The sequence below is a fragment of the Macaca mulatta genome, chromosome 9, assembly GCF_049350105.2.
Source record: "Macaca mulatta isolate MMU2019108-1 chromosome 9, T2T-MMU8v2.0, whole genome shotgun sequence".
NCBI classification, from domain to species: Eukaryota; Metazoa; Chordata; class Mammalia; order Primates; family Cercopithecidae; genus Macaca; species Macaca mulatta.
This window is the reverse complement of record NC_133414.1, coordinates 53621219-53635463: the sequence shown is the minus strand read 5'-3', so window position 1 is coordinate 53635463 and position 14245 is coordinate 53621219. Positions and strand designations below refer to the sequence as shown.

Here is a 14245-nt window from a genome sequence, read left to right as displayed (position 1 = left end):
GGATGGCTGAATCCGGGGATCAGCATCATAATTTGTTGAGAAGGAGGCTGTGCTGTGCTGCCAGTTATTAATGGGTTTAATCGGTTGGTCCACAGCCCTACTGGTGGCCTAACCAGTAGCCCAGGGCCTGGGAGGATTTGCAGGACGTGTCAGAATTTGACTGCAGTTCCTTCCACTTGGCATAAGGAGGCACCATCAGCTTGATTGGGAGGGTCATGTGGGATGGAGCCCTCCGAGGTGGCGGCACTGAGCTGACCATGCCACAGACCATAGAGTGGGAGCCTTTCCTGCCCCCTTTACTGCAGCTAACATCAAAAGCGCTTGTATGGGCTGTCTGTCTGCGCTGGAACCCGAGTTTGTCTTTGTCTGCAATTAAGATTCTTCTGGGTTTATGTTGCCAGTTCATCATCCAGCTCTCTGGAATCAGGCCTCCCAAATTTAGCAGATGTTGGGGAGGACTCCAGGGAGTGGCTTATGAGGGCCGGCTGATGAAACTGCTCTTTCCTTTCTGTTCTGTGAGTGTGACGGTGTTTGAGATACATGGGGCTATGGTTCAGGAGCACTTCACATGTGCAAATATGGAGACAGCACTCACCTACACATTTAGGCTCAGAATATTGATTGAAATTAGCATTTATCACACACTGTGGCTGTAACTTTTGCAGTTTGAGGTACAAAAGCAAAACTAGCAAGAATTTATTTTTCCTTTTCCACAATTTTACAAATAAAAGATTAATTCTTACCCTAGATGTAAGCAACCTCAGCACATTTTTTGCCTCATTAAGTGGAAAACTTTAGGCTTTTCAGTTACTGAAAGCATTTTCATGTTTCTCTTTTGCATATCTGAATTGCGAGCATCACTATTCTTGCATATTGGGGCCATTACTTGAACACAAACACCGCAATACCGAGACAATCCATCTGATAACTTAGATGGCTGCAAGTGACTAATGAGCAGGAGGCAGCAAGTGTGGATCTGCTGAGCAAAGGGATATTCACATCCTGAACCCAATACAGCAAAATGGCGGGAGATTGCATCACAATCCTCAGAACAACGCATGACTTAGAACTTATAAACTGTTTATTTCTGGAGTTTTATATTTAATATTTTTTGACTATGGGTGACTGAAAGTGAGGAAAGTGAAGCCACAAATAAGGGGATACTACTATATTATAAATATGCTTAAGGACTGAAATAATAATCATATTGAGTAAACACATGTGAAATCTCAGCAGAGATAACACTTTAAAAATAAAAATTCAAGTACTTAAAAGTACAATATCTTACAGAAAAAATTTCATTAGACTGAGAAGAGGTAGGAGAATAATTCCCCAAATTAATTTTTCAAAAGTCAATCAATTTTAATTTCTTCAAGTGCCTTCTGCGATTTTAGGAAACCAGATTACTACTTAGAAAACTGGTAAATAAAATAGTAACTGATAAATAGAAAATGGTAAATAAAGGAAAATAATCACATATTCTACCTTTGCTCTACAGGCAGTACCTAAGGGTAACCAAAGAGATAACGAAGAAAAACTATCTACAAAAGTTTTATATTTAATATATGAAAGAAGAACAATAGAATTAAAATGGCTCCATTTCTTGACCTCTAATTTAATCAGTTTTGCAAGTTATCATCCCTGCTGCTCTTTCTTTGGTTCAGCCAGGAAAACAGCCAATTAAGTATTATAGAAATAAACATTTTAATGTAAGAATTAGTGCCTACATTCATGTGCATGTAAGCAAAAATAATGAAGGTTTGGCAGGTTTCCTTCAGAAAGTCAGAAACGCAATCACAAATGGCATCAGCTGACAACATTGATATAGGCGGGAAAGCAGCAGCTCATGAAAGAGTCCAGGCAACTTCTGTATTCAGCAGGATTATGAAGTACACGCTCGTGCGAGGTCTATCATGGGGCTACATCTGGATGCTAGAATTGCTGAGAAGAACCGTGTTAAAGGTTCTGAAAGTCTCAGTGCCTGGCTGCCAAAAATTGCTGACAGTGACTTCGGCTTCACTCTTATCTTTGGAACTGTGTGTGAATTTTCTTCATTTGCAAATTTTTTGAGGATTCATTTAGGGAAGAGGGTTCTAGAATATAGAGTTCCTAGTTTTAGAAAAGTGTAGTGGTTGCTGCCAAGTTGACAAAAGAATTCAAAACAGCTGCTAATATCACAAAAAGAAAGACAGCTAGAAATAATGTTTGGGTAGAAAAAATATAACGTCATCTATAAATTATTCTTGAAAAAATCTAAACGGTTCCTTAAACTTTTGTTTTTTTGTAAAAACACTTATAAATGTAACAGAAGACATCCTAAAACTCTTCACTTAAATTTATAAAATATTTTTGAGAGAATTAAAGCAAATAAAGGTTGGTATATACCATGTTCATGAATAGAAAAGATCAATGCTCTTTGGATTCCAGTGTTCTTCAAATTGGTGTATATATTCTCTGCAACACCAATAAAAATTCCAAAATTTATTTTTATGAAATGACCAGCTGATGATAATATTTACATAAGAATGTGAAGGACCTAGCATAGACAAATAATTCTAGAGAAAGAAAAACAAACCTGGAGGGGTTTTACTACTACAAGATTTACAATAAAAGTACAGTAATTCAGAGCATGTGTTATTGACACAAGAATGAACATATAGATCAGTGGAACAGAATAGAGAGCCTAGACATAGATCCAGCCATAAACAATCAATTTAACAAAAACCAAGGCAAGAAGATAGAAGTCTTTGCAGAAAATGGTGCTGGAACAACTGAATAAATACACCGAAACTGTGAATATAGACCTCTACCTTATCCCATAGACAAAAGCTAACTTGAGATCATTGTAGATGTAAACATAAAAACTAAAATTAGGCCAGGCGTGGTGACTTACGCGTGTAATCCCCGAACTTTGAGAGGCTAAGGTGGGAGGATCACTTAAGGTCAGGAGTTCAAGACCAGCCTGGGCAACATGGCAAAACCCTGTCTCTACTGAAAATAGAAAAATTAGCTGGGCATGGTGGCACGTGCCTGTATTCCCAGCTACTTGGGAGGCTGAGACAGGAGAATTACTTGGACCCGGGAAACAGGTTGCAGTGAGCTGAGATCGTGCCACTGCACTCCAGCCTGGGCTACAGAGTGAGACTCTGTCTCAAAAGAAAGAAGTATATGTTATTTCTGAAGAAAATATAGGAGAACATCTTCATCAATTCTGGAGAGTCAAAGACTTTTAGGCAAGGCTCAGAAAGCAATAACCATAACCACAGAAATTAAACTTCTGTTTCAAAAAGTTAAATTTAATTAACCATCAAAATTATAAAATGCTCATCAAAGTTACTGCTAAGGAAATAAAAAGGGAAGTCATTAACTGGGATATATTCCTTATAGCACAGACATGTGACACAAGGTTTATACCTGAAAGTTATACAATGCATCTGTACATCTATAAAGACAATAACCTTTAAAACAATGAGCAAATTATTAGACACTTCACCAGAGAAGATATACAAATATACAATAAATATTTGAAAAGCTGTTGAAACTCATTATTTGTGAGGAATACGAGTATATTATATTTATGAATAATATACTTTAACATATAGAATTAAAGCCATCATAATTTACCACTTGATGCCCTATCTACAAAAATGGCTAAGACTGTAAAGATTGGCAAAACTACATGTTAATGACCATATGAGATAACTGGAATTTCAACACGTTTCTAGTTGGAAGGTAAAATGACCTAACCACTTTAGAAAATGATGTGGCAGGCCAGGCGCGGTGGCTCACTGTAATCCCAGCACTTTGGGAGGCTGAGGCGGATGTGTAACGAGGCATGTGCCACCACCCCCAGCTATTTTTTGTATTTTTAGTAGAGACGGGGTTTCGCCATGTTAGCCAGGATGGTCTTGATCTCCTGACCTCATGCTCCGCCCACCTCGGCCTCTCAAAGTGCTGGGATTACAGGCATGAGCCACCATGCCTGACTCAAAAGTGGCATTTTTTAAATTAAAAAATTATGTAAATGTTGCCCTTTAAGGCCCTGCCACCTCTTTGTGGCACTTAGGATTTGCACATTGAAATCCCCTGCAGTCAAACAGTATCAGATTCCACAGATCTCATAAGTCTGGTTTTCCTGTTTCCCAGGTCCTCATAGAGCTGTTTTATTGCCAAAGCTGAGATAATGAAAAATAAAAAACAAAAGTAAAAATATTTGGTTAGAAAATATTATTTGGAAAGAACAAATAACATTACATTTTTGCCCCACAAGCTGATGATGCATTACATGAGACCAGAGAAGGATTTTAGGAAATTGTAGTTTCTAGCCTAAAGAAAGATAATTTGAAAATTGTGCTTTGCTTATTTCTTTTTGTTACATTATTTGAGAATAAATGTTTATGTTTTATTCCTAATGCATTGTGGTGAGTACAGTCAATACTGTAGGGTCTAAATTATAACAAAATACAAATAGGCTAACAAATCCATGAAATAATCATAATAATGCAGCAATGTTGCATTCACTAAGTAACCATTTATGAGATCAAGATTTTACTCTTTCATTATAGATATGGGAATGCAGCATTGTCAGTGGAGATGTATTCTTGTAAGAAACACAAGACATAGAATAAAATATATTTGTAGAAATTCTGATATATTTGATTTTAATTATAGTCACCCATAGTTTTAATCAAGATAAAAATAGATGGCAGGATATTATTTAGATTATTTAGCTTTGTCAACACAAATATAAAAGGAAAACTAATTCTCATAATTTTCCTATTTGCTCCATTATATTCGAACATTGGACAATGTTTGATACTCTGTGTCATACTCATTTTTTAAATTTTATTTAAAACTTTTAAAACTATTAAGTTATTAAATTGGTTTATAAAATATCTCAACACCATAGCAATTTATTAAATGTATCTCATGTTTCAAAATCCTTACTTTAGAAATACATCAAAATTATTTAAAATCTAAATAATATGTTTCCCAAAATATGCCAGCACAAAGTAATGAATGGTTGACTCTGTAGTGAACCTAACAATGAATGATTAAATTACAAAAATTTTATCCCTAACTAGTGTCTTCAAAAGGGGCAATTTCAGTAAAAATTTTAAGTTCAAAAAAAAATCTTTAAAAATACAATGAAGACATGAAGCTTGAAACTTCTAAGTTAAAAAAATTGTAGAGACAACTTTTTCAGACAAGAATATATACAAGAATATATAATTTTTTTTTCATTTTTATTCTCTCACAGAGAATCAGGCCAATAATAAAGTTAGAAATTATTCAAGAATGTCAGATCTGCTTGAAATTTTTATAAGGTAGATATAAACAAATAAAATCTTTGTTTTTGTAAAGGGGGTTACAAAGGTTTTCTTTAGACCAGGAACCAATTTCCTTTTTTTTTTCTTCGTCTTTTTTAGATGGAGTTTTGCTCTTGTTGCCAGGCTGGAGTGCAGCAGTGGCAGGATCTAGGCTCATTGCAACCTCCGCCTTCTGGTTTCAAGCCATTCTCCTGCCTCAGCCTCCTGAGTAGCTGGGATTACAGGTGTCCACCACCACACCCGGCTAATTTTTGTATTTTTAGTAGAGACAGGGTTTCACCATGTTGGCTAGGCTGGTCTTGAACTCCTGACCTCGTGATCCACCTGACTTGGCCTTCCAAAGTGTTGGGATTGATACAGGAGTGAGCCACCGTGCCCGGCCGCTGGGAACCATTTTCTATATATGTTCCAAATAAGTGATATTAAATGCTCAATCACTATTTCTTCAATAACAAGCCAGCACTAGTGTCAAGTGTTGGAAATAAAAACATTAAAATTATTCCAATTATTCATCTTGAAATAAAATTTAAAGAGCTATCTTTTTTGTTGTGGTGATTCTTCATCAGGTATGCATGGATGATAAGGCATAAATGTCCAACGTAAAACATTCCAGACTAAAGACGGGGTCCTTATCACACGGTCATGAAATATTAGGCTCACAGACACTTCGAAGGATGAGAAAAGTGGAATTTATTAAGCAAAAAGGATAAAGGGGAACCAGGGACCCTCAGCAGTGTGAGAGTCATGCTAGCATCGGCTTCCTGCCTCACAGATTGAATTCCAGGTTCCACCCAGGAAGGAAAGGGGCCAGGCTCCCCACTATAAACACAGCGAACTTCCCAGGGCTCCACCCCAGTGCACACTTCTCCCATTGTGCAGGCCACTTGGAGGTTCTCTGATGACCCCTTTATACTCAGCTACCTCATTCCTCCCTCTAAAGAAGCACATCTAACTGCCATTAGAATAAGGATACAGCTTCCATCTGTCAGGGGCAGTTTTGGGAAAACAGCACTCAGAGTCCCCTCAGAGGCCTATCTAAGGGTCCCTGGGAGAAGGGGCCATTGTCCAAGGCTCCAGCTGCATGTACATCCAAAGTTTGATGGCTGAAGGTGAGAAAAGACACAGCACGTTATTAGAAAACATGTATCAAAACAAAATGAGCCAAGCACAGTGACTCACACCTGTAATCCCAGCACTTTGGGAGGCTGCAGCAGGTGGATCATGAGGTCAAGAGATTGAGACCATCCTGGCCAACATGGTGAAAACAAACAAAACAAAACAAGAGGAGGGGTAAGGACAGTTCAAAAGTCCCTTTTACCAGTTTGCACAGGGGGAGGGAGGCCAAAAGCTCAACTGGTAAAGAACTTGACCCTTTGGCCAGCATGTTGGGCTTCTGGTTCCCTTCACCTAAGCCCAGTCCTAAGCCAACCAGTTTAAGGTTTGGGAAATTAACTTTTCTCAGTTTGGAGGATGCAACTGAGGAAAATGTCCCACAGTATGGAGACACAATTACCTATCTGTGAAGAGGACAGAGGAGAAAGGAAAAGATGTTTTTTCAAAGGAGTCCCAGGGGTTCAGGATACATTTGAAAGGGGTATAGACTGAAGATTGATGGCTACCCATCTAGAAAGAGGGGAGCAGGCACACCTGGTTCCCTTCTTTTCCTAGTAGATATGCCCAGGGTACATGAGGGAGAGAAGGAAGAATGTCCTCTTTCCCTCTTCCGTCCTTGCATCCCTGAGTCCTTGCAACCTTGGCAGGTGCCGCTCATAAGTGCCAAAGCAGCTTACACTCATGAAGCAGGGAGGGCCTAGAGAATAAGAATTATCCACTCTCATGCATGTCTCTATCCCACTTACTCTCAGTAGCCTTGGAGTTCCCTAGACTGCATTTATGCCAAGGATACTACTCACCCATAAAAAAGAACAAAATAATGGCATTCATAGCAACATGGATGAAACTGGAGACCATTATCCTAAGTGAAGTAACTGAGGAATAGAAAACCAAACATCATGTGCTCTCATTCATAAGTGGGAGCTAAGCTATGAGGATGCAAAGGCATAAGAATGATACAATAGACTTTGGGGACTTGGGGGAAAGGGTAGGAGGTGGGTGAGGGATAAAAGACTACATATTGGGTAGTGCACACTGCTCAGGTGATGGGTGCACCAAAATCTCAGAAATCACCACTAAAGAACATATCCATGTAACCAAATACCACCTGTTCACCGAAAATCTATTTAAATAAAAAACAAAAATAAAAAGAGAAAAAAATTTAAAAGTCTCAAATAGGAAAAAAAGGTCTTATGAATCTATAAGACATACTTCTGTCAGCGTAGCTAATAGGTTTATGTATTTATGTGTTGTGTACACAATGTTTCCCTACTATAAATAGATAGCTCTAATCAATTTGTTTAAAGAAAAATAAAAGTACATAAATCAACCATTATATCATAAAAAAGACTAGTCAAATGCTTTTTCAAGTTCATGTGACTTAAGTAAAATCTTTTATAAATAAGGTGGCTTTCAAATTATTGACAAAATAATATTAGAAATGTAAGAATTATTAGCATTTTTTTAAGATGGAGTTTCACTCTTGTTGCCCAGACTGGAGTGCAATGGTGCAATCTCAGCTCACCACAACCTCCGCTTCCCGAGTTCAAGTGATTCTCCTGCCTCAGCCTCCCAAGTAGCTGGGATTACAGGCATGTGCCACCACGCCCAGCTAATTTTGTATTTTTAGCAGAGACGGGGTTTCTCCTTGTTGGTCAGTCTGGTCTCGAACTCCCGACCTCAGGTGATCTGCCCGCCTTGGCCTCCCAAAGTGCTGGGATTACAGCTGTGAGTCACTGTGCCCGGTCTGTTTGTATGTGTTGATCAAGTGATTTCATGCTTATTCCTGCAGAATACTATAAGATTTGTCATAAGGGTTATAAAACTATAAAACCCAGCCCAAGACAGAATGATCTTTGCTTGTGTAATTTTTGATAAGACATGGAATATGTTGGCTTAATGAAAACAGCTAAATTCTGAGTTATTAGTAAAAATACTCTTATATTTAGCCTTAAGAAAATTACTTAAATAAACACCTGAAATTCACAGCTATAAAAATAGTTAACAGGGAATTTACCTTAAATAATGACTATCACAGTTTTCATAAATAATCTAGGTAAAATATTAAATAATTGTGTAAATGTAATGGAATAAATACTTGTAAACAGACTTGTCATATGATTGGGAATCTAAGCTTATTAATAGATATTAAGTAGCTGAGTAATTTCCAACTTAAAAAATATAGGAAAACATTTTTAAATGTTATTAAAAGGTAAATATTTTTGTCTAATTCAAAGCTTCTATAAAATTATGTATAAAATGAGGTAAAAGGAACCAAGAAATAAGAGATGTAAAGAAAGTTTAAGATATAAACAGGTATTTTTGATAAAGAAGGTAAAAAAAGCAATTTTATGTAAGAAGGAATTTTGTATGGTAAATTTTTTGTCCTAAAATAAAATGACTGGGTTGTCCAAGAAAGAGAAATATTTAGGTGAAACACAAAGTCTAAGCATATTTTGAATCAACTATGTAAACTGTAATCAGATTAGTTAATAGGAACTTTATTTTTTTTTTAGAAAACAGAGTTGTATAATTTAGTTGGGCATGATTAAGAAGAAAATTACAAAACTTTTTCTAGAGGTGGGTCTTTGATATTAACAAAATTACAAATAATTGATTAAAACAAGATTTTAAAATATGTAAAATGTTTTATTTAATATATTTATTTATTTTTGAGACAAAGTCTCACTCTGTCACCCTGGAGTGCAATAGCGCGATCTTGGCTCACTGCAACCTTTGCTTCCTGGGTTCCAGTGATTCCATCTATACTTCTGAGCTACTGTCCATAAATCATAAGCTTCCATAACCCCCTTGGCTCAAGTTTAATAATCTGATAAAACTACTCACAGAAGTTAGCAGAGAAATTTTACCTGTGTTTACCAGGTTATTATATAGGATACAACTCAGAAAAACCAAATGGAAAAAACTGTACAGGAAAAAAATATGATAGGACATCACTTTACTTTGTGAAAGGGAAAGATGTGGTGGGTAGTAAATATTGGTAAACGGCCACGATTAAGAACTCTCCATCCTTTGTGTTTTACAGGAACAGCTTACTGCAAATAAATACCCTTTTTTTTATGACTTTAGATGATGCTTCCTCTTTTAGATATCACAGATGCACAAACTCTAAATTCTCATTTTTCTCTCATAAACAAATAATTTTATCTTCGGTGTTCAGAACAAAATACTTGTTAAACAAACTTTAAGTTTCTCTCCTTTCCTCAGGCTCCTGGACTCTGCTCCACCTTCAGTCTGAGCTAACACACACCCCACCTTTATGCCCCTCCTAAGAAAAGGCTGACTTTAGGGCAAAACATTCTCTACCCTTGAATCTGATTTTGCCATTCTCCATTCTCCTCTCTTCCTACCACCTTCCTTCTAATCTTGTTTGCTCCTCCATATGAAACACAGCCTTTTTCTGCCCCTTTTGAGATGCTTGTAGATTTGATGCTTGATGCTTTCCCCATTGCAATACTCCTTTAGAATAAAGTCACTTCTTACCTACATCTGAATTTATTTGACAGTATCGAGAAACAGCCTCAGGAGAATAACAATTACACCCTCACAGAGGACATCACAACCCGCCTCCCATCTCAACTCTCACCATGTCTGCCTGTGCATTCCCAGCTTTCCCAGGCTCTGTAGCTTCACTCAATATAAAGCTCCTTCAATGGCTGCTCTGAGCAGGCTGGGACAGCTGTAGTGAAAGCTCCCCAAGAAGAAATGACTATACTATTCATGAACTCCTTTGACAGGTCAAGATTGGCCTTAGCCTGCAGTCAGCGGGCTCAGGTCTCTGATTTTCAGTCAAGGTTATTCATTTGGTTTTTGTTTGTTTTTTTTTTGAGATGGAGTTTCACTCTTGTTGCAAGGCTGGAGTGCAATGGCGTGATCTTGGCTCAGCACACCCTCCGCCTCCTGGGTTCAAGCTATTCTCCTGCCTCACTCTCCTGAGTAGCTGGGATTACAGATGTGTGCCATCACCCCCGGCTAATATTGCATTTTTAGTAGAGATGGGGTTTCTCCATGTTGGTCAGGCGGATCTTGAACTCTTAACCTCAGGTGATCCACCCACCTCAGCCTCCCAAATTGCTGGGATTACAGGCTTGAGCCACCGCACCCACCTACAGAATAGATTTATCCACTATCACAAATACTCTGCCCTACAGAAAAAAGAAACTGATTTTTTTTTTTAATCACCAATTGATCTATCACAATTTCTTGTGGAACTGTATTAATTCCTCTGCAGGTAAAGGAAAAGAATTTTTCCTTCTTACCCAGTAATATCCCTAAAACTAAGCCCTGAGATTCTGCTTGAAACCACCCCCGGAAGGTACAAACCTCAGATACTTACTACACATTCTCAGGAGAATAACAAATAAAAATTAGAATTTTTAACAAATTAAATATATCATTAGATTTTTCTGATAGTCACATTCTTGTGTTTTTTTTGAGAATATTTTCCTATCTTTCAAGCTCTGTCAATAAAATGCATCGTATACTTAATAAAAATGCAAGTTGAAATAAGAAAACAAATCTTTTCAAGATGACACACTCAGGGTGTGGCAGTACTGGCTGGAATGTTAATACACCTGACTCTAGTGTCAAGTCTGATACCCTATCATATGGATCCTCCCACCCCTATTCTACTCATTGAAGTACTCAGTGACCACCCTCTGAAGAACTCCTGCACTGTGCCCCCGGGTGTGCCTGGAGTGCATTTTTCTTTGCAGGTCATTGCACCATCTTGCTAGAATGGATTTTCATTGTCTTTGGGAATAGTTTTTCTCCTTTCCCAATTCTGAAAAAATCCAGATGGTAGGAATTATTTCTGTCTTTTCCCTAAATATCACCATTCAATTGGCTGATCAGCAATGTGTCTCCAAGAAATAGAAACTGGAATTGTAGAAAGAAAATCTTAATGCCACAAGGATTTAGCTTTTCAGATAAAGGGTAAAGCAGATTTATAATCACCTGCCAGTAATAATTTAAAGATTCAAGTTGATTGTCTACAAATAAAATATCACTGGTTCTGATGTGTAAGTTCTGGATTTAACATGACAGTGCGTACACTGCATGGGACAGGTACTATACATATCTGGACATCATAAAGAGTACTGAATGCCTGCATTTAAACTACTGAATTAGTATGTACCTCACTTGGCCTCAGTAATCTACCTGAAACAAACTCATATCAAAAGTCACTAAATCTCTCATCTACATTATATATATTCTGTAGATACACACTCACAAAATGTACATACTATACATACAGTTTGAACCAACATGAAGTCCCATTGTTTTTGACAATGTACCACAGGTGGACATTATCGTGGCTAAAATCTATATAATATAGATGAGATTATAAATCTGAAGTTTTAACACTAACAAAAGAAAACCCAGAGCATCTTGGTAAGTCTTGTTTTTATTTTGTTCCTGAGAGTCAGTAGAATGGCAGCTGTATGTTATGTTAGTCCCATATATTTCTGTTAACTTTATTATTTGCAAAAAAATTTTTGCATGTATTGTATTTGTAGGAAGGTAAAATAATGATTTAAGATTTTTGTTAAATATGGAGATTAGTTATTTATGACAAAAAGAAATGTGCTTTTGTTTATTTGTTCCCAATTAATGTACATTAATTTTAAAATGTATTAAAGCGATAGCAAAGAAAATAAAGAGATGCCATAGAAGTCTCTTTTTCTTCATGTTTGCATGCAGATACACTGCTTCCTAAGGATATGTAAGGAGAGATGTGGATTTTAATTTTAGAATCAGATTTTTCAGATGTACTTAAAATATAAGCAGCAAAAATTGTATTACTCAAGCAAATTCCAATCACAGGAGCAGAACTATTTAAAATATGCTTTAATTGAATATACTTCCTAGGTTTCTCCCAGCAATCCTGTTATTGTTTCATGATCCACTTGAAGAAATTGAGGTACGTGGAAAAACAGTCATTGCCCGAGATTCCCTTCCATTTTATAAATGCTCCATTTATGCTGAAACAATCTGAATAGACACGATGCTTTTTTGTGCATCTGGTTGGAAGACAGAAACTCCCAAAACTTTTCTATTCAGCTGTTGGATCCACAATTTGCTGCTGAGCTGTAAGTCCACATCAGGAAGCCCAGGTACAAACTGAGGGTTGGCTTCTCCCTGGTAATCTAACCAGATGCTTACTGAGCCTGAGGTGCTATTTTCACATCACCTTCTGCCGACTGCTGCTTTGGCAAAATAAGGATTGGCCACCAATCTACCAACACTACCTCACTTTAAGGCCTGGTATGTCAGCATTCTCCGTCATACTCTGAGACAAGTATGTGGGAGACATGACTCTGTAATTAGGAGCTTAAAGTGTTTCAGGGAGACCACATAAATCTAGTGAGAAGTGAATTAGTAATATATGAGAGCATGTAATTTCATGTCAAGGCAGGGGCTGTGAACTTCATTACATTAGTATCTAAGTTAAAGCAGCTGGGAGAGGCAGACTAGAAAATATAGTTGTTGAGCTGAGTCCTGAGAGAAGGGCAACTGCACCTTCCACCTTCTGCGTGCAGGGCTCTCATCAGCACATCTTCCCCATGCTTTCCCATTGCTCATTTTCCCCCAGTGGAAAAGAAGGGGGCCGGGCGCGGTGACTCACGCCTGTAATCCCAGCACTTTGGGAGGCCGAGGCGGGCAGATCACGAGGTCAGGAGATCGAGACCATCCTGGCTAATACAGTGAAATCCGGTCTCTACTAAAAATACAAAACAAATTAGCCGGGCGTGGTGGCGGGCGCCTGTAGTCCCAGCTACTTGGGAGGCTGAGGCGGGAGAATGGCGTGAACCCAGGAGGTGGAGCTTGCAGTGACCAGAGATCACGCCACTTCACTCCAGCCTGGGTGACAGAGCGAGATTCCGTCTCAAAACAAAAACAAATACAAACAAAAAAAAAGAAGGGAAAGGGCAAAGTCCACATGCCGAATGAAGCAAGAGGGACTGCTGGACTTAAAAAGGTGGAGAAATAGGTGGGCCCAGGATAATATTGGTGAGAATGGTGTTTTTTGTTGATTTAGTTACAGAGTTCTTGAGCTCATCATGAATAGAAGAAATAGGGTTGATGCAGAGCGGCTGTAAGCATAGACTTGGGAGCCAGGCTGATTGGGAATATAAGTCCCAGCTTCACCTTTTATGAGCTCTATGATCCTGGACACGCCACCTCTTAGTATTCAGTTTTCTCATCTGGGAAAAACAGATAACAGTACTTAAATCCTAGGATTCAGAAGAGTTCAAAGATTAACGCAGGTTAAGATAAGTGAAACAAGGGAGAGGCAACTGTTCAGACAAGAAATAAAAGGAAATTGACAAGACAAGGATTTCAATTGGAATCTAAGAATCATTTAGGATATGTGTTACAACTTTAGATTCCCAGGCCTCAGTCCCAGGAATTAAGATTCATTAGTTCTGGGGCCCAAAAGGCTATTTTATAAAAAGAAACTTTAAAAAGTCACCAAAATAACTCAGTTTCTGTATGCCCTTACCAGTTCCCCACTAATGTGAACATCTCGTATTGACATGGTACATTTGTTAAAACTAAAAAATCAATGTTGGCACATTACTACTAACTCCAGACTTCATCAGGTTTTCCACTCATGTTCTTTATCTGTCACAGGATCAAATCGAGGATACCATGCTGCATTTAGAGAAGCTGCATTTTTCACAAGCTCTTTCAGCTGATGAGAGGGAGGTGGGTGGGGATCACGTCTTGAAAAACACTGGGACCTTTAGAGGAATGAACCAAAATTGCTGCATCCC

At 38.0% G+C, this 14245-nt stretch overlaps 1 pseudogene; it reads right to left on the bottom strand.

The window, feature by feature from the left end:
- LOC144331430 (cyclin-Y-like protein 2) overlaps positions 1-14245 on the bottom strand; it is a 77303-nt pseudogene that overhangs the window by 1133 nt on the left and 61925 nt on the right.